The sequence below is a fragment of the Bubalus kerabau genome, chromosome 20 (genome assembly GCF_029407905.1).
Source record: "Bubalus kerabau isolate K-KA32 ecotype Philippines breed swamp buffalo chromosome 20, PCC_UOA_SB_1v2, whole genome shotgun sequence".
NCBI classification, from domain to species: Eukaryota; Metazoa; Chordata; class Mammalia; order Artiodactyla; family Bovidae; genus Bubalus; species Bubalus kerabau.
In genome coordinates, this window is record NC_073643.1 from 4,119,761 (window position 1) to 4,146,865 (window position 27,105).

At 40.9% G+C, this 27,105-nt stretch overlaps 1 long non-coding RNA gene across 1 annotated transcript in view; it reads right to left on the reverse strand.

Annotated features, from left to right (window-relative positions):
* Positions 1-1,302: 1,302 nt before the first annotated feature.
* Positions 1,303-27,105, reverse strand: part of LOC129635212 (uncharacterized) — a 149,161-nt gene continuing 123,358 nt past the window's right edge. Inside the window, exon 3 of the long non-coding RNA XR_008706155.1 lies at positions 1,303-1,509. This is a non-coding gene — a long non-coding RNA (uncharacterized LOC129635212). The remainder of the gene's footprint in view (positions 1,510-27,105) is intronic.

Below are 27,105 nucleotides of genomic sequence, written 5' to 3' on the forward strand. Positions count from 1 at the left end.
GTGCTAGTGTAGATTTTGGGGCTTCCCAGGTGGTGCTAGTGGTAAAGGACCCTCCTGCCAATGCAGGTGAAGTGTAAGAGCCAAGGGTTCAATCCCTGTGTCAGGAAGATCCCCTGGAGGAGGGCACTGGCAACCCACTCCAGTATTCTTGCCTGGAGACCCACATGGACAGAAGAGCCTGCCAGGCTGCTGTCCTTATGGCTGCTATGACTCAGCATGCAGGCACGCAGGGTTGATTTACAACGCTGTCTTAGTTTAAGTGTACAGCAATTTGATTTAGTTATACATACCTGGGTATCCATTCTTTTTCAGATTCTTTTCCTATTTAATTTATTACAGAATATTGAGTATAGTTCCCTGTGCTATTCAATAGGTCCTTGTTGATTATCTGTTTTATACATAGTAGTGTGTGTGTGTTAATCATCACAGTTGTGTTTGAACTTCCCAAGTGCACCTGGCTAAGCACAGAGCACATACTGGCCACTGCAGCCTGACTGGTGGGAGAACCTTGTTTGCCTGTTTCCATAGTTGAGGGATAAGGAACCTCAGTCTCTACATCACTTTCCCCTGAGCTCTGCCAAGTTCAAGGAGGTAAATCACACTTCATAGATTCCCCTCTGAGTTAGTGGATAAAAGGGTATCCACTTTAAGAGGATGCCCCCCTCCTCATATTACTTTAGTCACATTGAATTAAAAATGGGTTTGAGACATTCAAAAAGAGCGATGCTGTAACAGAGGGTGGGTTCTTTGGTGTCAGGCAAATTGGGCTCAAATCCAGCCTTGTTCCTTATAACCCTGTGACCTTGACAATTCTTGGCTTCCTTTTCTCTGAAATGGTGGTGATGAGGTGGCTGAGAGAACTAGATGTGTGCGAAACCATTTTAGAAAATGCCTGGCATTTTGGTGAATACTCATAAGTGGAAGTGATTATCAGCTTTTTCACTGAATAGGAATATACTGCTTCTTGGGTAAGAAGCAATTACCCAAGGGAACATTTTACTCCCTGACAATGAATTTATTTTTATTTTTTTTTCAGTTTACTGATTTTTATATAAATTTATTTATTTTAATTGGAGGCTAATTACTTTACAATATTGTATTGGTTTTGCCATACATTCACATGAATCAGCCACCGGTGTACACGTGTTCCCTATCCTGAACCCCCCTCCCACCTCCTTCCCCATACCATCCCTCTGGGTCATCCCAGTGCACCAGCCCCGAGCATCCTGTATCATGCATCGATCCTGGACTGGCGATTCATTTCACATATGATATTATACATGTTTCAATGCCATTCTCCCAAATCATCCCACCCTCATCCACTGTATTCCACAGTAAAACAAACTCAGAGCTATATAAGAATCAAAATATGCATGAGTTTTTATCAGATATTAGGACACCTCAGAACGCATCTCAGGTTTGCTTCATGAGGCTTGATGCTATCCTGTGGGTCTGGGGATCATGGTCACTGCACTCTTGGGGTAGATTGGAGGAGGAGCTTGAGAAGCACTGTAAGAAAGTAACAGATAATCCATAAAACATCAAAAACTACCAGTTGAAATGATGCATCTGATAATCTGCTAAGCTTCTTCAGTACCTCCCAGAGCCAGGCACCAGATGCAAATGGACAGAACAGGAGTAAATGTGGTCAGCTATGTGCCAGGCTGCCTCCCTCCTCCCACAAAAAGTTCTCATTCCCTTGGGGGCCTGAGAAATCCTTTGAAGAATGGTTGACACAGTGAGTTTAATTCCTCCAAAGGTACATGAAGGAGAATTTCAGCAAGTCCCTGGAGGTTTTCAAGTGAATTCCAGTCACTGGTATTCTCCTCCCAGAGACAGTGACAACTCTCAGTCCAAACACTTGGCTACCATGTTGTTAGAACTTCCATGAGCATCAGGCTTCATATTGCCTGTAAGTTTCTCCAACAGTTAAGCTGGTGCTTAACCTTCCTAACAACTCTTCCTAGGTATATCTAAAAGTTGCACATTATTGAAACATGTTTATACTAGGAAAGCTATTTGAAATAAAATGATACCCACCCCCTCATCAAGATAACAATCAATGCAAACTCTTCCTGAAAACCAATGAGTGAACCATGTAGAAAGCCAGTGGCACCAAATGGTCTCTGGGTATAATTAGCTCTGGATCTGTGGGTTATAAATGGCACATAGTAGGCAACTAAGGTTTTGTGGATTTATTTATTCATTCAACAAATATTCGCTATGAGTCTGTGATAGGCCAGGTACTAGGTGAGTTGCTAAATAGATAGATGGATGAATGGGAGGAAGTTGGATGGATTTATGATGGTTATATCAGTGGATGGATGGTTCTCCAAAGTGTAAGGCAATTAACACCTGATTTAAACCAAGCACAATACTACCCTAGGAAAGATCAAGGGTAGAGAGTATATTCTTTTTTAAGGAAGAAGGTCAGATCTATAACCATTTGGATTACGACTCTTTCAGATGTAACTTGGGCTATGAGTGGAGTTTCTCAGGTGTTTGTGAGCATTAATCATAGTAAGAGTTATGAGTAATTTCAAAATTGTTAGCTAAAAACTTTTCTTTGATTTTTACCCCCATTGGACAGATTCCTTTAGTGCTCCTATGGGGTAAATGATTTCATCTTCTCATGTCTGAGACTTTCCAAGGTCTAATACATTGGAGCAGAACCAGCCTTCAAAGAAGAAACTTTGAAGTTTCTGTTATGTTTTGAGTATTTATAAAGCGTGCCCAAATTTTGCTTGTGGAAAAATCACCATTTATCTTAGTGATTTGCCTGTGCATGTTATGCAGTATAGTCGATCCACTATGAATGTCAGCTTCCTGAAGACAAGGACTTCCTGGCCGTTCAGAGAAACACTTTCACAGTACCTGGAACTTTGATGACTGAATGAATCAGTTAAGAAGTTCAAGGCCCAGGTGTAGTGAATTTAATTTAATGAATTACTGGTGTGACATTTCGCCTTGCTACACGTCAGACCATCCTTCCAATACATTGTCACCCTTTTCATCTTTGCAGCTCTACTGTAGGCTTGACAGTAATAGCAATTCTTACTCAAAAAAAAAAAGTAAGAGCAATAGGAACAGAGAAAACAGATTAAAGTCAGCTGTATTTAAACAAAATCAGAATTGTGTCACACCAGTCTTTTCTTTCTCCTGATCACAATAACAGAGGCTCTAATATGTTTTAAAATCAAGTTATTCCTCACCACTTTCTCAGATTAAGTTGGATTACTTATCTTCAATATGTATAGCTTTTTTTTTGTAATCTAGAAAATTTCTAGGCAGAAATACCATTTAGTACAAGTTCAAATGTTAGTTGGTGCTCTCTCCTTGTAATATCCCAGTATAGAATTGGACCAAATCCCCCATTTTTCCCAGCTATAAGCAGAGCATTCTACAGTCATAAAGAAACAGTTTTAGTGGATTTCTTCACACACATACATGCCCACCTGCCCACCCACCCCCCAACCGCCACCCACCAGGTCTTATTAGTGTGGAGCCCTACCCAGGTCATAGGATAAAATCTCTGGAACTGACCAAGCCCCACAGCAACTGTTGCCATGAGCCTCCAAACCTAAACTGGCCAGTTCCCTGAACCCATATTAGGTAAAATACCCACCCTACTAACCACCTATAGCATCCTAACCAATCTCCTAATGCCACCTCTCCAGTAGGAATTTTCTCTGTCTTAAGGAATTGTGTGCTAGCCTACAAAAGGGTCTGACTCCGCTTGAGCTGGTTAACAGCATCTCCCGCTCTAATAAACTTTATTCTCTTCTCATCCTGTCTCATGTCTGGAAATTCTTTTCCTACTTGAGCATGGACCACGACAATTAGTTCCTGGCCTTGGAATTATATAATCTTCATCCACCAGGACAATGGCTAAAATAAGGTACCTGGATCCACTTATACAGACTAAATACTATCCTCCTAGAATTCTTGACTGACTTGCTAGATTATTTATCACATTTGACTAATTTGCTCATTAAGAGAACTTACACATTATTTTCAAATAATAAAAATCATCATCTTAATAATACCTCCCCCATCCTCTCCCCAATACAAGAGGCTTTCCCAAAGTTTAATTCTTTTTAGTTTAGTCAAGTATCTTCCAAAGCCCTGAGTTGGCAGACTCACACCCACCCTAGTGTCAGACCAAAGAAACACCAATTTCCGCCACCGACAGCTAACTCACTAGGACGTGTGTGGACTAGCCTGTCTTGAGATCATACTTTATTTGTACCCAGAACATTTTGCAAGACAAAGGAAAAGATGACTGATCCATCATTCAGGACCAGAAATGTCATTCTGGGGTCCAAGCAGCACTTGAAAGACACTATATCTTATGTTCCCCCCAAAACTGTGTCCTTCCTGAAATGTATATGTTGACATCCTAACCTCAAGGACCTCAGAATGAGCCTGCATTTGGAGGTCTTAGGCAGGTAATTAAAGCCAAATGAGGTCATATTGCTGAGCCCTAATCCAGTGTGACCAGGGTCTTTTTAAGGAGAGATTGCAACACAGACACAGAAGACTTAGTGAAGACAAAGAAGGAGAGAGGCCCTTGGAAGACACCAACTCTGCTGACACATTAATCCTGGACTCTTGGCCTCTAGAATTGTATGAAAATAAATTTCTATTATTTAAGACACCTGCCCTGCGGTGTTTTGTTACAGCCGCCCCGGCAAAATAACACACTGAGAAAATCTGGGGAAGAGATGCCTGAATGAGGCAGAGGGAAAGATACAGAAAAGCTGAGGTTCTTTCAGTGCCTGAGCTGGAAGAAGTCTGTGAAATGGGACTAGAGATAGTTGCCTATATTTTTTAAAAAATGAGGAGCACTTCTCTGGAGGTCCAGTGGTTGAGAACCGGCTGCCCGTGCTGGGGACAGTTTCAGTCCCTGGTGTGGGACGACCCCGTGTGATGCGGGGCAACTCAGCCTGAGTGCCACCACTGCTGAAGGCCGCGCACCCTGGAGCCCGTGCTCTGCAACAAGAGAAAGGCTGCATGCAGCAGCGAAGACCAGTGCAGCGAAAAATGGACAAAATTTTTGAAAAATGAATAAGGTTTAATGAGGATGAAGGACTTTTCTTTAGGCCCTACTTCCATTCAGGTGGAAGCTAGATTGATTTCTGTTTTGTTCCGCCAACAGCTTGCATTAGCCACTGGCCACTGCCAAGCTTGGGAGAGGGAAGAAAGCTTTATCCGTATGCAAATGAGGGCTGGGGGCAAGCTTCTAAACCAAACACCCTTGGGCCTTGAACCTGATGTAGGAATTCAGCCTCATTTCTGGCCCGCAAATCAATTCATCCCAGAGAGAAACCTTGGGGATAAACATTCACACACCATCAGGAATTCAAAACCCTACCTCCTGCAAGACTTGCTTCCAACAATTTGGAATAATAACACACCCCAACACAAAGACCCAAGGCAACAAAGCCCATCTCAGACTACTTAAGCGCCTTTAAAAAGCCCTAAGCAGATGGTCAGCCCTTCCCAAACTGAACAAGCTGCCCTGGACCTAGTGAACTGCCATGTTGGCTCCATGCTTTATCCGAGTTCCAAAATCTAACGTTCACTAAGCATTCCCAGTTTCAGGCAAGCCCCCTTTTCACTTTCATTTGGAAAAAGACACAAATCAGTCCTTCCCAAAATTTAGGGAAATAACTTTCAAAATCCACTAGCCACAGCATGTTGAAGAGCTGAAATACCTCACGATTTTCTGCTCAGTAGTAACCTCTATCTGATGCCCTGAATGGACCACTTTTAACACAACCTCTTCTCTATGACAAAATTATTTGGGGCAATAATCATGAAATTAAATGGATCATGGCCAGAAAATAAATGCAAACAGTGAAAACTTTCCTCTTATTGAGTTTTGTACATATACTCATGTTAATAAAAATATAATAATATAAAATATCAATGTTTTATAAAAGGGAAAGGAATGAATCAAAAATTTCCATGGGACTTGCTTGGGGTCAGCGGTTAAGATTCCCTGCTTCTACTGCAGGGGGTCAGGGTTTGATCCCTGGTTAGAGAACTAAGATCCCGCATGCCCCACAGCATGGCCAAAAGGTAAAAACTAAAAAACAAGCAAAAGAGTTTTCCAATTAAATGCAAAAAGTCCAACTTAGGGAACCATGAAATCATATCACTGAGTTAACATTGTAATTTCTTGACCACTCACTTCCTAGTCAATTAAGAAATACAAAAGAAGAAATATCAATTTTAAAGATATTCAAATGGTGTAAAATATTTAATGTATGAACTACAATTTGCACTTACCAAACAAGACACTGGCTTCCCGCATGGCTCCATGGGTAAAGAATCTACCTGCAATGCAAGAGACACAGGAAATGCCAGGTCGATCCCTGGAGGAGGAAATGGTAACTCACTCCAGTATTCTTGCCTGGAGAAAACCCATGGACCGAGGAACCTGGCAGACTACAGTCCATGGAGTCACAAAGAGTTAGACACGACTTAGCCACCGAACACACATGCAAACAAGACACTGCAGCTGGAGGTCCATACCCTGGTTCACTGCTTTAAATTTTAAAATTCCAAGTGATTGCAAAGAAAGATAAAATGAAGTAACTCAAATTCTGGTTCTTTCTCTCAATTGTTGTTTATATCAGATTCACCATAGGGGCTGAAGACTAAACTGTGCCTTATGATATGAGCTTGAATGACTCAGGATCCCTAGGAACTCACCCTTGAAACAAACACATGTAGCTGAGTCCACAGGGGTCAGAGGTCAACCATAAAACTGGGCATTTTTTAAGCTAACTCCCATGTAGATTACCTATTTAGTAGTATGACCTGTTTACTAATAAACATGTGCTAAAGTATTCTACAAATGAGAGAAAAAACTAGTCTTCTAAAATGATATTAATACACAGGATTCTCATTTTGAATGGTATCAGTTCCGTTCAGTTCAGTCGCTCAGTCGTGTCCAACTCTTTGCGACGCCGTGAATCGCAGCACACCAGGCCTCCCTGTCCATCACCAACTCCCAGAGTTCACTCAAACTCACATCCATCGAGTTGGTGATGCCATACAGCCATCTCATCCTCTGTCGTCCCCTTCTCCTCCTGCCCCCAATCCCTCCCAGCATCAGAGTCTTTTCCAGTGAGTCAACTCTTCGCATGAGGTGGCCAAAGTATTGGAGTTTCAGCTTTAGCATCATTCCTTCCAAAGAACACCCAGGACTGATCTCCTTTAGAATGGACTGGTTGGATCTCCTTGCAGTCCAAGGGACTCTCAAGAGTCTTCTCCAACACCACAGTTCAAAAGCATCAGTTCTTTGGTGCTCAGCCTTCTTCACAGTCCAACTCTCACATCCATACATGACCACTGGAAAAACCATAGCCTTGACTAGACAGACCTTTGTTGGCAAAGAATGTCTCTGCTTTTGAATATGTTATCTAGGTTGGTCATAACTTTCCTTCCAAGGAGTAAGCGTCTTTTAATTTTATGGCTGCAATAACCATCTGCAGTGATTTTGGAGCCCCAAAAAATAAAGTCTGACACTGTTTCCACTGTTTCCCCATCTATTTCCCATGAAGTGATGAGACCAGATGCCATGATCTTTGTTTTCTGAATGTTGAGCTTCAAGCCAACATTTTCACTCTCCTCTTTCACGTTCATCAATGGCTTTTGAGTTCCTCTTCACTTTCTGCCATAAGGGTGGTGTCATCGGCATATCTGAGGTTATTGATATTTCTCCCGGCAATCTTGATTCCAGCTTGTGCTTCTTCCAGCCCAGCATTTCTCATGATGTACTCTGCATATAAGTTAAATAGGTATAGGTTTATTTTAAAACTTTTGTTTAAATAAAAATAAATAATAATTTCCTACATTCTTGTGTCACATTTTAGTCATCAAAAGTCCACTTTATTGCAATGCTCTAGTTTTGCCTTGAAGTATATATGTTGTGAGACAGTACCTACATCAAGAAGGTTTCAGTAAGTTATTTACATACCTTCATGCTGGGTGTTTTCTGGCACCATTTTTATCATGAGTGGAAATGTAAAATTTCAAAGAAAGTCACACAACAGAACTCCAATATCCCATACTTGACCGCAGAAGCACGCTCACCCTCCATTCAGAGTACAAGGCGAGACAGGCTGTTGTTGTTCTTGTGTCTCTACTCTAGTTGGTGTCCATTCACCTGCTACATGAAAATCCTCCTGGAATGGGACCACGTCTGTTTTCAGAGAAGCAATGTAGTTTCTTCAAGAAGCATGTTTCTAACACAAATTTGGAATAAAGCTATTCTTTAAAGATTCTTCTAGTGCTAATTTGAAGATTTCATATACAGTGATCATCTAGAACATAGACCCCAAAAATTTTGTGGGAAAGGAGCTGTTAACTCACTGATACTAATTAGGGTTTAGAACTGTTGTTACATGGTGATAGTAAAAAGTATTTTCCTTTAGGCTTTATGATTTTTAAATTCTCTACAGATCAAGCACTCCTCTCTTGCCTGAATGGGGGGAGAAGCCCTGCCACAGCTACCCCCGCACCCTGTCAAATTCTCCTGCCCACAAAGGTGGTCCAGGAGCTCGCTCTGTCCACTTACATGCCATCCTCTACTCCACCCTCTGCTTCTGCCGGGCCACAGAACACTTAACCTTCACTAGAGACTCAATAATTTTCAAGGGCAGGCATCTGTCTATTCTCGCTTCTTTACATCCCTCATGGCATAAATGCCAATGGAATAAATGAAGAAATCAATTTATATATATATATATATATAATTTTTCTATATATACATGCATACCCTGGCTATTTGTTTAGAAAATTACATAAATTTTTAATATTTAAAGTCTTAGCAAAAGAAATCAGACGCTAAGAATAACTACCGTATGGCTTTGTTAAAATAAAGTATTAATACAAAGATAGGGATGCTATTGTAAGCTTCTACGTGTTGGGACACTTCCCATTACCCCAGGCAAGGCAGGGAGTCTGTGCTAACAAGCAGCTGGAAGCACAAGGAGGCCTTGGGAGGGTCTAGTGACGCTCTGTCTGTTGATCTGGATACTAGTGCAAGGCTAGGTTCTCTTTGTGAACATTCCCCAAGCTGAACATTTGTGATATTTGCATTTTTCAATAGGTACATTATATTTCCAGAAAAAGATTTTTCTTAAAGAATCACAAACGAATTTATTATGTATTCAAGAGTAAAGATATGATTGACCACTTACAGGAAACAGATGATCTAAACCTTCCATCAAGTTGGGCAATGGCTTTAATCTCTCTAACTTTCCACAATCCGTAAAGCCACAGAATTTCTTATTGAGACTAGTTATCATCAGAACTAAAACCAGCTTTAAGAATGCTGCCCATTGATAAGTTTGGTTCCAAACTCATCTTTTATACCTTCAAGCTGGGTTGACTCTGGAACGATCTCTGGTTTTCAAATGTTTCTTCCTTCATTCTCTTCCTCTCATGATTCTTCTCATCTCTTTCTTTATACTGGCTTTCTGCTTCCAGAATATTGATGTCAGTACCTTCTTTTTATTTATTCATTTAAATCTTATTGAAGTGTTAGCTACATATTCAGTTAATTTCTTCTATGCAGCAAAGTGACTCAGTTATACATTTATATACATATATATGGCTTCCTTGGTGACTCAGTGGTAAAGAATCTGCCTGCCAGTGCAGGAGATGCAAGTTCAGTTCCTGGGTTGGGAAGATCCCCTGGAGAAGGAAATGGTAACTGACTCTAGTATTCTTGCCTGAGAAAGCTCATGGACAGAGCAGTCTGGAGGGCTACAGTCCATGGGGTCACAAAGAGTCAGACATAACATAGCAACTAAACAACAACATATATTACTTGGAAGGAAAGTTATGTCCAACCTAGATAACATATTCAAAAGCAGAGACATTACTTTGCCAACAAAGGTCTGTCTAGTCAAGGCTATGGTTTTTCCAGTGGTCATATATGGATGTGAGAGTTGGACTGTGAAGAAGGCTGAGCGCTGAAGAATTGATGCTTTTGAACTGTGGTGTTGGAGAAGACTCTTGAGAGTCCCTTGGACTGCAAGGAGATCCAACCAGTCCATTCTGAAGGAGATCAGCCCTGGGATTTCTTTGGAGGGAATGATGCTAAAGCTGAAACTCCAGTACTTTGGCCACCTCATGCGAAGAGCTGACTCGTTGGAAAAGACTCTGATGCTGGGAGGGATTGGGGGCAGGAGGAGAAGGGGATGACAGAGGATGAGATGGCTGGATGGCATCACTGACTCAACGGGCGTGAGTCTGAGTGAACTCTGGGAGTTGGTGATGGACAGGGAGGCCTGGCGTGCTGCGATTCATGGGGTCACAAAGAGTCGGACACGACTGAGCGACTGATCTGATCTGATCTGATATATATAGTTTCATATTTTTTTCCATTGAGGCTTGAATATAGTTTCCTGTGCTATACAGTAGGACTTCGTTGTTTATCCATCCTACATATAATAGTTTATCCCTGCTAATCCCAAACTCCCATTCCTTCCTTACCCTTCCCCCTACTCCCCCTTGGCAATCCCATGTTTATTCTCTGTATCTGTTAGTCTGTTTTTGTTTTGTAGATATGTTGATTTGTATCATATTTTAGATTTTACATATAAGAGACATCAAATGGTATTTGTCTTTCTCTTTCTGACTTCCTTCACTTAGTATGCTCCATCCACGTTGTTGCAAATGGCATTATTTCATTCTTTTTATGGCTGAGTGATATTCCATTGCATGTATGTACCACATCTTCTTTATCCACTCATCTGTCGATGGACATTTAGGTTGTTTCCACGTCTTGGCTATTGTGAATAGTGCTGCAATGAACACTGCAGTGCATGTACCTTTTTAAAAAATATATATTTATTTTTAATAGGAGGATAATTACTTGACAATATTGTGTTGGTTTCTGCCATACATCAACATGAATCAGCCATAGGTATACATTATGTCCCCTACCTTTTGAACCTCCCTCCCATATCCCCAACCATCCCACCCCTCTAGGTTGTCACAGAACCCCAGTTTGAGTTCCCTGAGTCATATAGCAAATTCCCACTGGCTACCTATTTTACAGATGGTAATGTATATATGTTTCCATACTACATTCTCAATTTGTCCCACCCTCTCCTTCCCCCTGGAGAAGGAAATGGCAACCCACTCCAGTACTCTTGCCTGGAGAATCCCGTGGACAGAGGAGCCTGGTGGGCTACTGTCCATGGGGTCACACAGAGTCAGACATAACTGAAGCGACTTAGCATGCATGCATGCATTGGAGAAGGAAATGGCAACCCACTCCAGTGTGCTTGCCTGGAGGATCCCAGGGACAGAGGAGCCTGATGGGCTGCCATCTATGGGGTTCCACAGAGTCGGACACAACTAAAGCAACTTAGCAGCAGCAGCAGCTCCCTCCCCCATTGTATCCAAAAGTCTGAATCTCCACTGCTGCTCTGCAAAAAGGTTCATCAGTACCATCTTTCTGTATTCCATATATATGTGTTAATATACAATGTTTATTTTCCTCTTTCTGACTTACTTCACTCTGTGTAATAGGTTCTACATTCAACCACCACATTAGAACATTAGAACTGACTCAAATGTGTTCTTTTTTATGGCCAACTTATATTCCACTGTATATATGTACCACAACTTCTTTATGCATTCATCTCTTGGTGGACATCTAGGTTGCTTCCATGTCTTAGCTATTGTAAATAGTGCTGCAATGAACATTGGGGCACATGTGTCTTTTTCAATGTATATCTTTTTGTTACAGTTTTATCTGGGTATATGCCCAGGACTGGGATTGCTGAATCATTCAATTCAGTTCAGTTCAGTTGAGCTGCTCAGTCATGTCCAACTCTTTGCAACCCCATAAATCGCAGCACTCCAGGCCTCCCTGTCGGTCACCAATTCCCAGAGTTCACCCAAACTCATGTGCATCAAGTCAGTGATGCCATCCAGCCATCTCATCCTCTGTCGTCCCCTTCTTCTCCTGCTCCCAATCCCTCCCAGCATCAGGGTCTTTTCCAATGAGTCAACGCTTCACATGAGGTGGCCAAAGTACTGGAGTTTCAGCTTCAGCATCAGTCCTTCCAATGAACACTCAGGACTGATCTCCTTTAGAATGGACTGGTTGGATCTCCTTGCAGTCCAAGGGACTCTCAAGAGTCTTCTCCAACACCACAGTTCAAAAGCATCAATTCTTCGGTGCTCAGCTTTCTTCACAATCCAACACCCACATCCATACATGACCACAGGAAAAACCATAGCCTTGACTAGACGGACCTTTGTTGGCAAAGTAATGTCTCTGCTTTTCAATATGCTATCTAGGTTGGTCATAACTTTTATTCCAAGGAGTAAGCGTCTTTTAATTTCATGGCTGCAGTCACCATCTGCAGTGATTTTGGAGCCCCCCAAAATAAAGTCTGACACTGTTTCCATTGTTTCCCCATCTATTTCCCATGAAGTGATGGGACCAGATGCCATGATCTTCGTTTTCTGAATGTTGTTTTCTGGATCATTCAGCAACTCTGTTTCAGTTGACCAACATTCTCGATACATAGGATTGGAAGAAATGAGGAAAGAAATGTCCCCTGATGTCAAGGAATTCACAGTCAAGTGGAAAAGACAGATATTTGGGGACAGAATGTGAGGTGAGAACCTTCTTTTAAGCATCCTAATAAGCACTGAAAATTTTCTCACCTCACTCTCCAAAGAGCACAGTTAATTTTCCTCTTCATCTCTAGACATCCCTAAAGTTCACTAGTGATGTCCTCGAGTATCTAAATCAATTGAAAGCTCTTGTCTACATCATTTCATCTCCTTTTCCATAGAGATGCTCAAACCCCTTGGCTTTCCACCAATTTCACTCCTTTACCCAGAAAGGAGAGTGATTTATGAAGGCAGGCAGGCAGGCTGTGAGGGTAAATGCTCGTGAGCCCATGTGTAGTGAAGAGCCATGGGGAGGATGAAGGAGAAGAGGAAAAGAGGAATTGGTAAGAGTAAGTAGGCGAACCACAGTGAGTCACAGGTTTCCCACAATCTGACACAACCATAAGGGGAAAATATTATCATACCATAAGGGATACCATAGGGATACATCTGGAGTTTATCAGAATATAGTGACAGCAGCAGCAGCAGTGGCATCAACAATAGCTCTTGTTTATGAAGAACTCACGATAAGCCAGGCATGGGGAGAAGCATTCTATTTTAGTTTTTAGTGTTTAGTGTTTGATCACCACAAAAAGCCAGTGAGGGGACTATTTACATCTCCACTTCACAGATGAGATAACCGAGACTCCACTAAGCTAACAGGGGATCAAATCATAACTCAAATCCAGTTTTCATCAAGTGAATAAAAATTTACATAATAATTGGTTTATTAGTATCACATTATAATAAACTATACAATCTATAGCATTACATGATACTTTCAACATGTGGTCCATTTTCAGCAATCATAGCTCAGTGTTTGTTGCAAAACTGCAGTGGACATGGTGCATTGAATGTAACATTTCTACCAATCCTTTACATGTGAATCTGGGATGCAATGTCTCAGAAAGTATGTTTCTTCCAGAACTGAAAGAGACACGTGTATCCCAATGTTCATCGCAGCACTGTTTACAACAGCTAGGACATGGAAGTAACCTAGATGTCCATTGGCAGATGAATGGATAAGAAAGATGTGGTACATATACACAATGGAATGTTACTCAGCTATTAAAAAGAATGCATTTTAATCGGTTCTAATGAGGTGGATGAAACTGGAGACTATTATACAGAGTGAAGTAAGTCAGAAAGAAAAACACCAATACAGTATACTAATGCATATATATGGAATTTAGAAAGATGGTAATGATGACCCAATATGCGAGACAGCAAAAGAGACACAGATGTATAGAACAGTCTTTTGGACTCTGTGGGAGAAGGCGAGGGTGGGATGATTTGAGAGAATAGCATTGAAACATGTATATTATCATATGTGAAATAGATCATCAGTCCAGGTTCGATGCATGAGACAGGGTTCTCAGGGCTGGTGCACTGGGATGACCCTGAGGGATGGTATGGGGAGGGAAGTGGGAGGGGGGTTCAGGATGGGGAACACATGTACACCCATGGCTGATTCATGTCAATGTATGGCAAAAACCACTACAATATTGTAAAGTAATTAGCCTCCAATTTAAATAAATTGATTAATAAAAAAAGAAAGTGTGCTTCTTAATTCTCCTTAATTAAACCTTGATCGTAGCCCAGAATGAGAACTTTCAAAGTGCAGATCTAGTGAGCATCCAACCTACTTTCTCAGTGGCCCAGTTTTGGAAATCATACTCTACCAGCCCTCCATCACTTGGGTATAAGAGGATGGTACCCCATCCAGCCATTCTGGTGACTGTCTCGCCTGTCAACCTAGAATGTAGAGACTTCTTTATTTTTTGAGGGTGGCAGTGACTATTTTCTTATCCAGGAATCTCATCTAATGAGCCATCTGTTTATGTCTCCATAATGAGAATGTAACTTGCGTTTCTTCTTCAGATTCATTCATTGCACAGATATTTACTGAAAGTCTATTATATGCTGGACATCATTCTAGATACCTGAGCCACATCTGTAAACAAAACAAAATCCTCGCCTTTGTTATGCTTACTTTCTAACAATGAAATAAAGACACTAAAGAATGAATGTAATTACTAAGTATATGATATAGTACGTTAGAAGCTGACAAGCAATGAGAAGTGAGTAAAAAAGGTTGCTGCTGCTGCTAAGTTGCTTCAGTCGTGTCTGACTCTGTGTGGCCCCATAGACAGCAGCCCACCAGGCTCCCCCGTCCCTGGGATTCTCCAGGCAAGAACACTGGAGTGGGTTGCCATTTCCTTCTCCAATGCATGAAAGTGAAAAGTGAAAGTGAAGTCGCTCAGTCATGTCCAACTCTTAGCGACCCCGTGGACTGCAGCCTACCAGGCTCCTCCGTCCATGGGATTTTCCACGCAAGAGTACTGGAGTGGGGTGCCATCGCCTTCTGTGGCTAGGGGGTTAATTAACATTTAGATAGGCACATACTTCACACTTTTGTCCTTGGGAATACAATGGGAAAAAAAATAAAAACACATAGAGTTACATGGTCAACACATAACAATATTTGTGTATGTATGGTTGAGTTTCAAGAGAAAATGAAGTTTAAAAAATAAACTTCCATTGGAAAAAATTGGTAAGAAACATCAACCATTTTTTTTTTCAAATAAGTCTTTGATTTTATCACATGAAGAAATTCACATGTGGAAAATTAAAGGAGATTTTGGGTTGTCACCATGGTCAGATTCAAGTCATCCTGAAAAAATAGTGTTCTATTGAATTAATCAGCTTTCATTTTTGGCTTGAATGTTGGAATAGTCAAGGCAGTATGACTGTCCCGATGGAGAGTTGACTCTAAAAGCCATATAAGCCAATAACTCTAACAATATTTAAGTGAAGTTTTCTAAGAGTCCAGCTCAGCGACTTGCCAGTACTCATCCCTTGGTTCCCAGAAGGAAATGGCTGGCAGTTCAGTGAAGCATGTTTCTGAGACGAGGACTCCATTCTATCTTCTAATTAGGTGACGAGACGCTGGCGTGAACACGTGCATTTCCTGGGTATCTCTGTGGACACCAGCCTCCCTCCTCCCCAGCCACAAGCTTTCACACCCTGACACCCTCCACCCTCGCATCCTTAATCCATGACTCCTACCAACCCAGAAACAATGCAGTGCTCCCTTGGAAGAAGGCATGACTGGGTGGAATGGCCACTGAGTACATTCTGATTTTTTAAAACTGTCATATGGCGAGATAGTAGTAGGTTTCAATGCTGTCACCTATTCAGTTAGGCCCAGATGAACTAGAATCACCATTTCAGTGATGTCATAGCTCGAGGCAAGAACATGTCACCCTCTTTATTTCCAGCTTCCAACAAGCTGCTCAGGCAGATGCTAAATGTGGTCCTCCCCGCCACGTTCAGGAGAGTGGCCTTTGTGTGGGTTAATTGAGACCCCACTCCATTTAATAGGCTGTTGAAGTCTTATTGAAACAGAGCTAGTGCCGCAGGTTAAATACAGTGCAGTGCTCTTGCTAATCCTCTCATTAACAGGGCTGGGGAGCTTGTTGGGAGCTGTGAGTTTGCATATATTAACAGGGAGCTCTTCACTCAAGCGCTATCCATGAAATGACAAAGCCAGTTTGCAAATAGTGACATCAAAAGCGACATAAAGCTAGATGCCTTAAAAAAATAAACAGCTTAATAACTGAGAAATCTTATATTCACACTTGAGAGAAGAAGAAGATAAGCTGGGAAGAGATGTCTTACTGGGTCAGACTTAAAACTGAAAGGAGGCTAATGTCAGAACATGGCAGAGATGAGTGGATGAAGCCAAACTGAGAAATTATGTTAATGAGTCCCAGAACCAAGGGCCCATTTTTAGAAGCACCTGAGATGGCACATTGTTGTTTTTATAGGGGGATAAAAAACAAAATAAATTCCTGGCAATGGCTGAAGTAGGTAGGAGGGAAGAATGTCAGGCTGCCAGCTCTCCTAGTAAAGAGCCAGCAGGACCACATCGGAAAGCATGTGGCAGCAGAAACAGACTCCTGAAGACGAGGTGCCTCTGTGCACACAGGAAAAATGGGGGCAAAGGCAACTGTGAAAAGGAGGGTGTGGGGACAAGTGCTTCCAGCCGAAACTGTCCACCACTGGCTTGAATGTCATATGAGAAAATGGAAAGAGAATTTGGGGGGGGGGGCATTGATAGATGGAGACAGCATCAGAAAGGACCAAAAAGTCTTTAAACAGAATGAAGTAATACCACTTGCAGCAAACATGGATAGACCTGGAGATGATCGTACTAAGTGGAAAAAGTCAGACAGAGGAAGGCAAATAATATGATATTGCTTATAGGGGGATGCATATGAACAAATGATACAAATGAGCTTATTTACAAACAGACTTCACAGACTTAGAAAATGACTTTATGGTTACCAGCGGGGGGAGGGCAGTGGGGAAGAATAGACTGAGAGTTTGGGATTGACATGTACACACTGCTATATATAGACAACCAACAAGGACCTACTGTAGAGCACAGGGAGCTCTGTAATAACCCAAATGGGAAAAGAATTTGAAAAAGAACAGACACATGAATACATATAACTGAATCACTCTTCTGTACACCTGTAGCTAACAACATCATTAATCAACTAAACATAAAATAATTTTTTTAGAAAAGTGTGGCACAAAGACAAGCATCTTTGTCGATCTGATCTGGCTGGCCACCTGTGAAGCTTGGTAGGAAGATGAGGCCATGCTCCATGGTGGCAAATAGCACATTGCAGCTCTTATGGCTGAGTGGATTCTGAATATATTGGGTAAAATGATATTGACATTTTAGGCAAGAGTTTACATCCTCTTGCCTAAGTAAAATAAGAATAAATAATAAAAGCGGATGAGGGATAATGATTTGTGACACTTTTCCTAGGACCCTGGAGCCATGGTGCAGGGTTGTTTCGCTGTCCCCTGCCCACCTGCTCTGTTTGTGTGAAAAGGATAAAAACAGCCAGATTTCAAAGAAAACCCAGTGTCATTGACCTGAGGGTCCTTCATATTGAGGAAGTGTGGGACTTCAGAGTTACTTTGTCATAATAAATGTGATTTGGGCCAGCAATCCAAAATATCCAAAATTCTGCTAATATGAGCTACATTTAAAGTGCTATGTTGCAAAACAGAAATAGAATTATAGATGGGGAAAACAACCTTATGGTTACCAGGAGGGAAGGGGGGAGGGATAAATTGGGAAGTTGGAATTGACTTATATACACTACTGTATATAAAATAGACAACTAATAAGGATCTACCATGTAGCACAGAGAACTCTACTCAATATTCTGTAATGACCTATATGGGAAAAGAATCTAAAAAAGAGTGGATGTGTGTATAGGTATAATTGATTCACTTTGCTGTACATCTGAAACTACACAACACTGTAAATCAACTATTCTCCAATAAAAATCTACAAGAACTAAATAAAATGCTATGTTGAATTATTTTCTCTCAATTAGACCAGCCATGTGGCCATAGGCTAATTATTATTGTCACGACCTAAATGTCCTGTATAATATGCATGAGTCATCATAGAAGAAGTCTAAGCCCCTTTCAAGTTCCCAAATTCCATGATTGAAATATTAAAATAGAAGGACAGCCCCAAAGAAAGTAATTGGTAAGTTTTTTTTCTAAAAAAAAAAAAAAATGATCACCATAGCCAGCATATGTTGGTGGAGAGAAAATAAACAGTCTTTGGTAATTGACTCATATTTCCCATATTCAATGATCAGTTCCTAGCAGAATGGACTTAGCCTTAAATGTATCCAATAACCCTTAAAGGTCCTCAGAAAAATTGGACTTTAAATGTTTATTTCATATTATTTTAGAGGCTTTCTGATGATCTCCCATCCACAGAGGCACCAACACTGCCCATGGAAACTCTGTCCTTGCCCTTCTCCAGCGTTGAACTGTGATCGGCTCATTGCTCTCATTTTGGAAGTGGTTGTCAGGTCTCTTCGATCTACATCTGGAAGGAATCTGAAATCGCCCCTTGCTTTGATTTCCTTTTGCCACTGGCCTCCTTCCCAGTGTATCTTCTACAGAGCTGCTGCTGCTGCTGAGTCACTTCAGTCGTGTCCGACTCTGTGCGACCCCATAGATGGCAGCCCACCAGGATGCCCCATCCCTGGGATTCTCCAGGCAAGAACACTGGAGTGGGTTGCCATTTCCTTCTCCAATGCATGAAAGTGAAAAGTGAAAGTGAAGTCACTCAGTCTTGCCACACTCTTAGCGACCCCGTGGACTGCAGCCTACCAGGCTCCTCCGTCTATGGGATTTTCCAGGCAAGAGTACTGGAGTGGGGTGCCATTGCCTTCTCCGCTTCTACAGAGCAGTCAGATTCATTTTCCTAAGGCCCTCATTCAAACTCACCTGCTTGCAACCTGTAAGGAATCACCACCGTGTGGCAGATTAATTAGACTCTTTGCTGCCCATTCAGAGCTTCTCATAGTCTGGCTCTTGCTGGCCACTCTACCCTTAGCGTCTCTTACTACAGTCTTAAATGTAAGCCTTCTACTGGCCAAACTGGAGAAGCTGATGAACTTGCCTTTGCTCCTCTGTGGCTACCCCTCGACCCCACCTCGATTCCAAATGCCTATTTTGCCCTGTGCTCCTGTTTAAATTTTCTTTCTTCTTTCAGACCCATTTCAAACACCACCTTCTTCATGGAGTCATAGATGGTTTTGCACCAAAACATTATCTCTGACTCCATTGACCGCTACAACAATCTTTCTTTTGTGATCTTTGTGTTTTCTCTACCTTATTTATCAGGTCAGATTTATTGGCCTTAGACCAACAAGGAGCAGAATTGTAGTCACAGCCCCCACCCCAAGACCCTTCAGAAGCAACACACCAGGCAGGACCCCTGGGGCATGACTGGTAGTCAGCTCCCAGAGCACTCACATGGCTGCTTGTTTTCTGTCTGCAGTTGTAGACACAAGTGGACAAGGCTATGTGAAAAACTCACAAGCAATCCTCAGGTGATCCCCGAAGCTTTCAGTACAGGCCACACAGCTTGCACAGTAAACCCCTCTTTGGTCCATGGACTGGCAAACAAAATGAGAAGCTCCTGAGACTTGTCATAGACACCCCACTAGACTGCCACCTTTTCCATCCTTTACTATCTTTCCTAAGATATTAGATAATAAATTTTACTAAGTGATCCTAATAATCTCCCAGTTTAAAAACTACATTAGGGCAGGAACAGGCTCATCATTAATTTTGGTTTGCCCAAAGAGAGAAAGGCTTGCAACAAGCCTTTCTCTTTTAAAAGGGGATAAATATTTTTTGAATTAAATGAAACCATTTGTCATAATGTGACATGTATGAGTAAAAATAATAATAAAAAAGCCCCCTTGTGAGTTCTAAGCTTTAAAAAGAAATCTTTTTAAAATGAGGTTGATGACCTGTGATTCATCCTTTGATACCTTGGAATTCCCATGATTTTTTTAAGAGAGTCCTTATATGAGGGTCAGTAAACAATCTTACATTGAAAAAAAGAAAAACCAGGTTCTCAACCTGATTGGCAATGTACCCAAGATCACCCACAACAACTTGTTGACAAACCCAGGATGAGAAGGGCTGGGTTATTCTGATCGGGTGAAAGTGTGGTTCATGGACCACACTTCATGATGAACTTCAGGGTCCATTCCAGACTTACAGAGTCAGAATCTGCATCTTAAGAAGATCTCCAGGTAAACTGGGTCCATGTTAATGTTTGAGAAGATCTGCTTACAGATCATACTGTTAGAAAAGAGGTAATGCCTTTGACGCTTTCAGGGATCAAACTGTTTGTTTTAATAAAAATCTTACAGATAAATACATTTTCATCCACCTATGGTAGTTGTAGAGGTAAATCACGACAAAACAAGCAGATAAACAAAAGTGAATGACATTGTAGGCATTCATTTTTATTTGTTCAGGACCAGTAATTATTATTTTGGGTCGAAATAAAATCTTCTACAAGCTCACGTGTGAAGTCATTGGAAACATGCTGGTTCTGTTAAGTCTAAGGAATGAATGCAATTACCTGCCTCCCTCCTCTGTCTAAACAGCTATTATTCTAGTAATATTAATAGTTTAGCCCAGCAAACTTCAAGTCTGTACTACAAACCTTTGTTGTGTTGTGTCCAACTCTTGACCCTTGACTCTTTTTGCAACCCCATGGTCTGTAGCCTGCCAGGCTCCTCTATCCATGGGATTCTCCAGGCAAGAATGCTGGAGTAGGTGACCATTTCCCCCTCCAGGCGATCTTCCTGGCCCAGGGATTGAACACGAGTCTCCTGCACTTCAGGAGGAATTTTTACCAGTAAGCCACCTGGGAAGCCCACTACAGACCTCTGGGCTACCCTACCACTTCAATTACTGAAATCAAATACCCTATATTTCAAATCTAGTTCTTTATTAAGTATGAAGACTATGAATTATCTTTAGGAAAATCATGGTTTGCTTTGGTCTATAATCATACTGCCAGATTTATAAAGTACTGTTTATACTAGTTGTTGAAAAGAACGAAATGCACGTGGACTCTCGTAGCCCAGTCATTGAACTCTCAACGTTCAGTGTTCGAACTGAATGGAAGCAGAGACTCCAGATTTAAATGTGTTCTCCCCTCAACTCCCCTCTCCTCACGTCGCTTCTACTTTTCTTCAGAAAACAAGATTTATCAGGGAGTTTCCTTGGAGAAGCACCTTGTCATCTCACCACTCTTTAAGGCAACTGTGGAATCCAAGAGGGAAATTCTGCCTTAAGAATTCCCCAGTATCATGTTGCCCCCAGTTGAAACTGATCACATTTATCAAACACTGTAGAAGTGCTAATGTTATGCATTGTTACCCACAGTTAATGCAATCAAGGGAACACCTTCAGGACTCCAGTGTGTGTGTGTTTGCCCAGAACTGTGCAAGGGCTGTTCTTTGAGTGAAGAGAGAAGGAGAGATGACAGCTTAGGCTAGTGTGAGCTCCTCTCCTTGCAAAGAAAGACATTAGGATTTCTGTGTCAATTTGGTGGGATGTTAGAATTTCCTGATAAACTCTCTCTCAATTTTCATTGAATGTGTACATAAAAATTCAAGGAGAGAGAGAAAGAGATGAAAACAGCTTTTAAAGTGGAAAGAGACAATGCTATATGTTACCATGAAGGGGGAATTTCAATTAACTATAGTTTTTATGGAGCTGATTAGAGAAAAAAAATCCTGAGATACCCACGTTTTACCTTTTGAAGCAAAACAGTAAGTGTGGGCTGAAACTGTTAAAACAGAGGGGTGGGGGCAGTGAAGGAAGTCTGCCTGCCTTTATTTAGTGCGAGCATAAAGGCAGCACTGAACTGAACTTAGGCAATAACATGCCAATTGTTTTCTTCCTTTATCAAAAAATGGTCTTTAAAAAAGATTCTGGGCCCAGTTAATGTTACAGGAACACTTTGTCCTTAAAGTTTAAAATATGGAAATATTCTATTTATAGTAATTCGTGGCATATCATGGTTAAAAAGAAAGGAAATCTTATTCCATTTTTTCTCCTAAGAACACGAACACTAGTACAAAACTGGATATGAACCACACCCAACTCCCACTGTTGCCAAGAATACTATAGATAAATCTCATGTATAAATAAGTAGGAAGAACCCTAAATATAACAGTATGAAATGACATTGAAATGATGAGAGTGGTTTTAGTTTTCAGTCTCTCCAGCAAATTATTTCACCCCAAGTATAAAGGAGATCAGTCCTGGGTGTTCATTGGAAGGACTGATGTTGAAGCTGAAACTCCAGTACTTTGGCCACCTCATGCGAAGAGCGGACTCATTTAAAAAGAGATGCTGGGAAAGATTGAGGGCGGGAGAAGGGGATGACAGAGGATGAGATGGCTGGATGGCATCACCGACTCGATGGACGTGAGTTTGAGTCAACTCCAGGAGTTGGTGATGGACAGGGAGGCCTGGCGTGCTGCGATTCATGGGGTCGCAAAGAGTTGGACACGACTGAGCGACTGGACTGAACTGAAATCCAAGGTTGTGTTCTCTAGGAAGCAGACTGAAATTCCGTGTTCAATACACAGGATGTTTACTAAGGAGTGTCCTAGGAATCAGTATCTGTGGAAGGAAGAGAAAAGAACCAGGAGTGGGCAGAGGGAAAAGCTGACTAATGACACATCCTCAGAGCCCACAGAGAGGCCTAATTTTGCATGAAATTGTACAGCTTTTTAAATTCCCACTCAATCAGATTTGGACACTATGTCAGGTTAACTCAGTCACCAAACTTAATAAAACAGACACACAACTGTAGGCCAATATTAAGTATGAATATAGAATCAGCCATACTAAGAAATACCATTAAGAAAATGGAAATTTTCTAAGAAAATTTACTAAGAAAATTCTTAAGGACATGGGAATACCAGACCACCTTACCTGCCTCCTGAGAAACCTGTATGTAGGCCAAGAAGCAACAGTTAGAACTGGACATGGAACAACAGACTGGTTCCAAACTGGGAAAGAAGTACGTCAAGGCTGTACATTGTCACCCTGCTTATTTAACTTACATGCTGAGTACATCATGAGAAACGCTGGGCTGGAAGAAGCACAGGCTGGAATCAAGATTGCCAGGACAAATACCAATAACCTCAGATACACACATGACACCACCCTTATGGCAGAAAGCGAAGAAGAACCAAAGAGCCTCTTGATGTGAAAGAGGAGAGTGAAAAAGCTGGTTTAAAACTCAACATTCAAATGCATATCGTGGCATCCAGTACCATCACTTCATGGCAAATAGATGGCGAAACAATGGAAACAGTGACAGACTTTTATATTCTTGGGCCCCAAAATCACTGCATATGGTGACTGAAGCCATGAAATTAAAAGAGGCTTACTCCTTGGAAGAAAAGCAATGACAAACCTAGAGAGCATATTAAAAAGCAGAGACATTACTTCGCCAACAAAGGTGCATCTAGTCAAAGCTATGGTTTTTCCAGTAGTCATGTATGGATGTGAGAGTTGGACTATAAAGAAAGCTGAGTGCCGAAGAATTGATGCTTTTCAACATCACTCTTGAGAGTCCCTTGGACTGCAAGGAAATCAAACCAGTCAATGCTAAAGGAAATCACTCCTGAACATTCATTGGAAGGACTGATAATGAAGCTGAAGTTCCAATACTTTGGCCACCTGATGTGAAGAACTGACTCATTTGAAAAAGACCCTGATGCTGGAAAAGACTGAAGGCAGGAAGAGAAGGGACAACAGAGGATAAGATGGTTGGATGGCATCACTGACTCGATGGACAGGAGTTTGAGCAAGTTCTGGGAGTTGGTGATGGACACGGAAGCCTGGCGTGCTGCAGTCCATGGGGTAGCAAAGAGTCAGACACCAATGAGCAAATGAACTGAACTGAAGCAAGAGCATGAAAAAAAGCATTAAAATTGTATATAAAAAGATTAACCTACTATAACCAAATAGGGTACATCTCAGGAATGCAAAGATGGCTCAATATTAGAAAGAAATGGTCAACATAACCTGCAGGATGACATCAATATTCAAATAAGGAAGTATATATGGTTAATCTTAATAGAAGGGAATAGTAGGTTGAATAATGACCCCTCGAAAACTATGAGCATGTACTTTATCCATGGTAAAAGCAACTTTGCAGGTGTGGTTAAGTTCAGAATCTTGAGATGAGAAGATTACCCTGAATAATTCAGGTGGGCCCAGTGTAAACACAGGCCCTTATGAGAAGGAGGTGGTGGACATAGACACAGGTCATGTAACAATGGAGGCAGATACTGGAGTGACGTCTTTTGAAGAGGAAGAAAGGGCCACAAAATGAGGAATGCAGCCTTCAGAAGCTAGAAAGACAAGGAGAAGGATGCTCCCTGAAGCCTCTAGAAGAAGCAAGCCCTGACAACCCCTTGACTCTGGCTTAGTGAGGCTGATTTGAGACTCAGACCTCTAGACAATTAGAAAATAAATTGTCTTAAGCCATCAAATTTGTGGTAACTTAGCACAGCAGCAACCAGAAACTAACATAAAGGGGAAAAGATGACCCAGGAATTGAACTGGGGTCTCTTGCTTTGCAGGTGGATTCTTTACCAGCCGAGCTACCAGGGAAGCCAGAAAAGACAACATAATTTCACATTCAATGTTAATTTTTTAAGCACTTAGAGAGGACACTGTTTTAGCATGACAAAGTCAACCTTAAAGAGCAGCGTAGCACACTGTCACCAATTTTTTTTCAGACATTTTTTTGGAAGTTTCATAAAATACAGTAAGAAATGAAAGAGGCACATTTTAATATTAATTGAAAAGGGGAAATGTGACTCTTTTCCTAAATAATATGAGGATGAACCATGAAATATTAGAATTAATGGTCACTAACATGTATATTTCAGAAATCCAGGCAGCTCTGAAGTCAGACTTCTTTGCATAAGTTGATGCCCACATTCTTTTTCTGAATTCAGTGAATGTCAGGATGTTTATAGTCTTTGTTTATCCTTTCTAAGTAAGAGTATCAGTTTATCAGCACACTGATTATGGGCTGTTGCCTTCAACCCTGCTGTGGATATTAAACAACATGTGCTGTAGGTACACCATTACCTTTCCAAAAATCTCAACTTCAGAGTTTCAAAACACATCTGTTTGGGGACTTCCTTGGTGGTCCAGTGGTTAAGCCATGCTCTAAATGCAGGGGACATGAGCTCAGTCCCTGGTTGGGGAACTAAGATCCCACACGCCACATGGCACAGCCTAATACATAAATAAAAAGAAATAAAACAACAAACAAAGAATGCCACTATAAAATATTTTTTAAAAATACATCTGTCTCCCAGGTTTTGTTATGGATTAAGGATCTATAATAGGAGAAGGCAATGGCACCCCACTCCAGTACTCTTGCCTGGAAAATCCCATGGACGGAGGAGCCTGGTGGCTGCAGTCCATGGGGTCGCTAAGGGTCAGACATGACTGAGCGACTTCACTTTCACTTTTCACTTTCATGCATTGGAGAAGGAAATGGCAACCCACTCCAGTGTTCTTGCCTGGAGAATCCCAGGGACGGGGGAGCCTGGTAGGCTGCTGTCTATGGGGTCGCACAGAGTTGGACACGACTGAAGCGACTTAGCAGCAGCAGCAGCAGAAGCAAGGATTTTTGGTACCATGACAAATAAATATATAAAAGCAATATTCTAAAATAAATTAAATAATAAACAAAATAAATACATAAAATAAAATTTAAATAAATATATAAAACCATTAACATTAAAAGAGTCAGATAAACATGATATTAAAAAACAGTCCACATACATAAATTATAAAATACCTAAATTAAGTATCATCTCTCAGCAAGAAATGTGTGGGACCCCAATGTGTGGGGTCCCAATGAATTAAAACTACAAAATGAGAGAAATAAAAGAAAACACATAAGCAGAAAGAAAACTGTGTTTCTATGTAAGTAGGCTGAATATTGCAAAAATTCACATTTTCCCTCAAGATAATGGATGAAAATAATTTCATTTTAAACAAAATATGAATAGAATATAACTTAGTATTCAACTTAAAAAATAAAATCTTTGCAGCCTCTCTTTCTTTCCTCCATACTACTCACAAAAATTTAGAGTAACCCCACAGTAATGTTTTTTCTTACGTAGGGTGATGGCCAAATGGGCACAGTTTAATCTCTGCAAAGGCAGATGGGTGTAGTTCAAGTCTGATATGCCCTCTTTAGGGGATTTGACTCTGGGATTGGGAGTCACTCTTCTCTAATTCAGTTGCTATAATAAATGTGTACCAATTTACCTTACAAAAATTTCTGCAGTAATAAAGATAGCCATATTATTTTCTTAAAATCTATGAAATTACAACAATTAAATCAGTGTGATACTAATTTTAAAATATCTTGATCAATAAAATATAACAAATTATCCAGAACTAAATCTGAGAATAAATGAAAATATCATCTATAATAAAGTAGGTTTTGTAAACCAACAGGCAATGAAAATATTATACAACAATTCTGGGATATTACTAGGGGAAAAAATCACTTGATGATATGTTTTGCTCACACCATACACACAAATAAAAGAATAAAAAAGTAACAAATGATTATGTTGAAAATTGTTGGGTGGGGAAACTATTTTTAAAATCTCTGGTTGAAGAAAAAGTTTCCAAGTGGAAAATGGCAAAGGATTAACCTTTTTTGGGTCAAGTGAATTGAAAGGTAAATATCAAAATTCAAACAAATAAAAAGCTCAAATGTATATGACAAATATTTCAGAGCAAAAAGCCAATCCTTCCAAGGTGTGCAATTCATACAAATCTTTAAAATTAAGCTTCCGAGAGAAAAATAATTAGAAAGGACCTCACAATTCACACACGAGGAGCTTCAAATTGGTTTTTAAAATGCTACATAGGGATGATTGGGATAAAATTCACTTATTCCTTTCTTCCCTAAAAAACCATTTTGTTATGTATTGGAGTCCTTGAGTATAGGGAGTAAGCCCT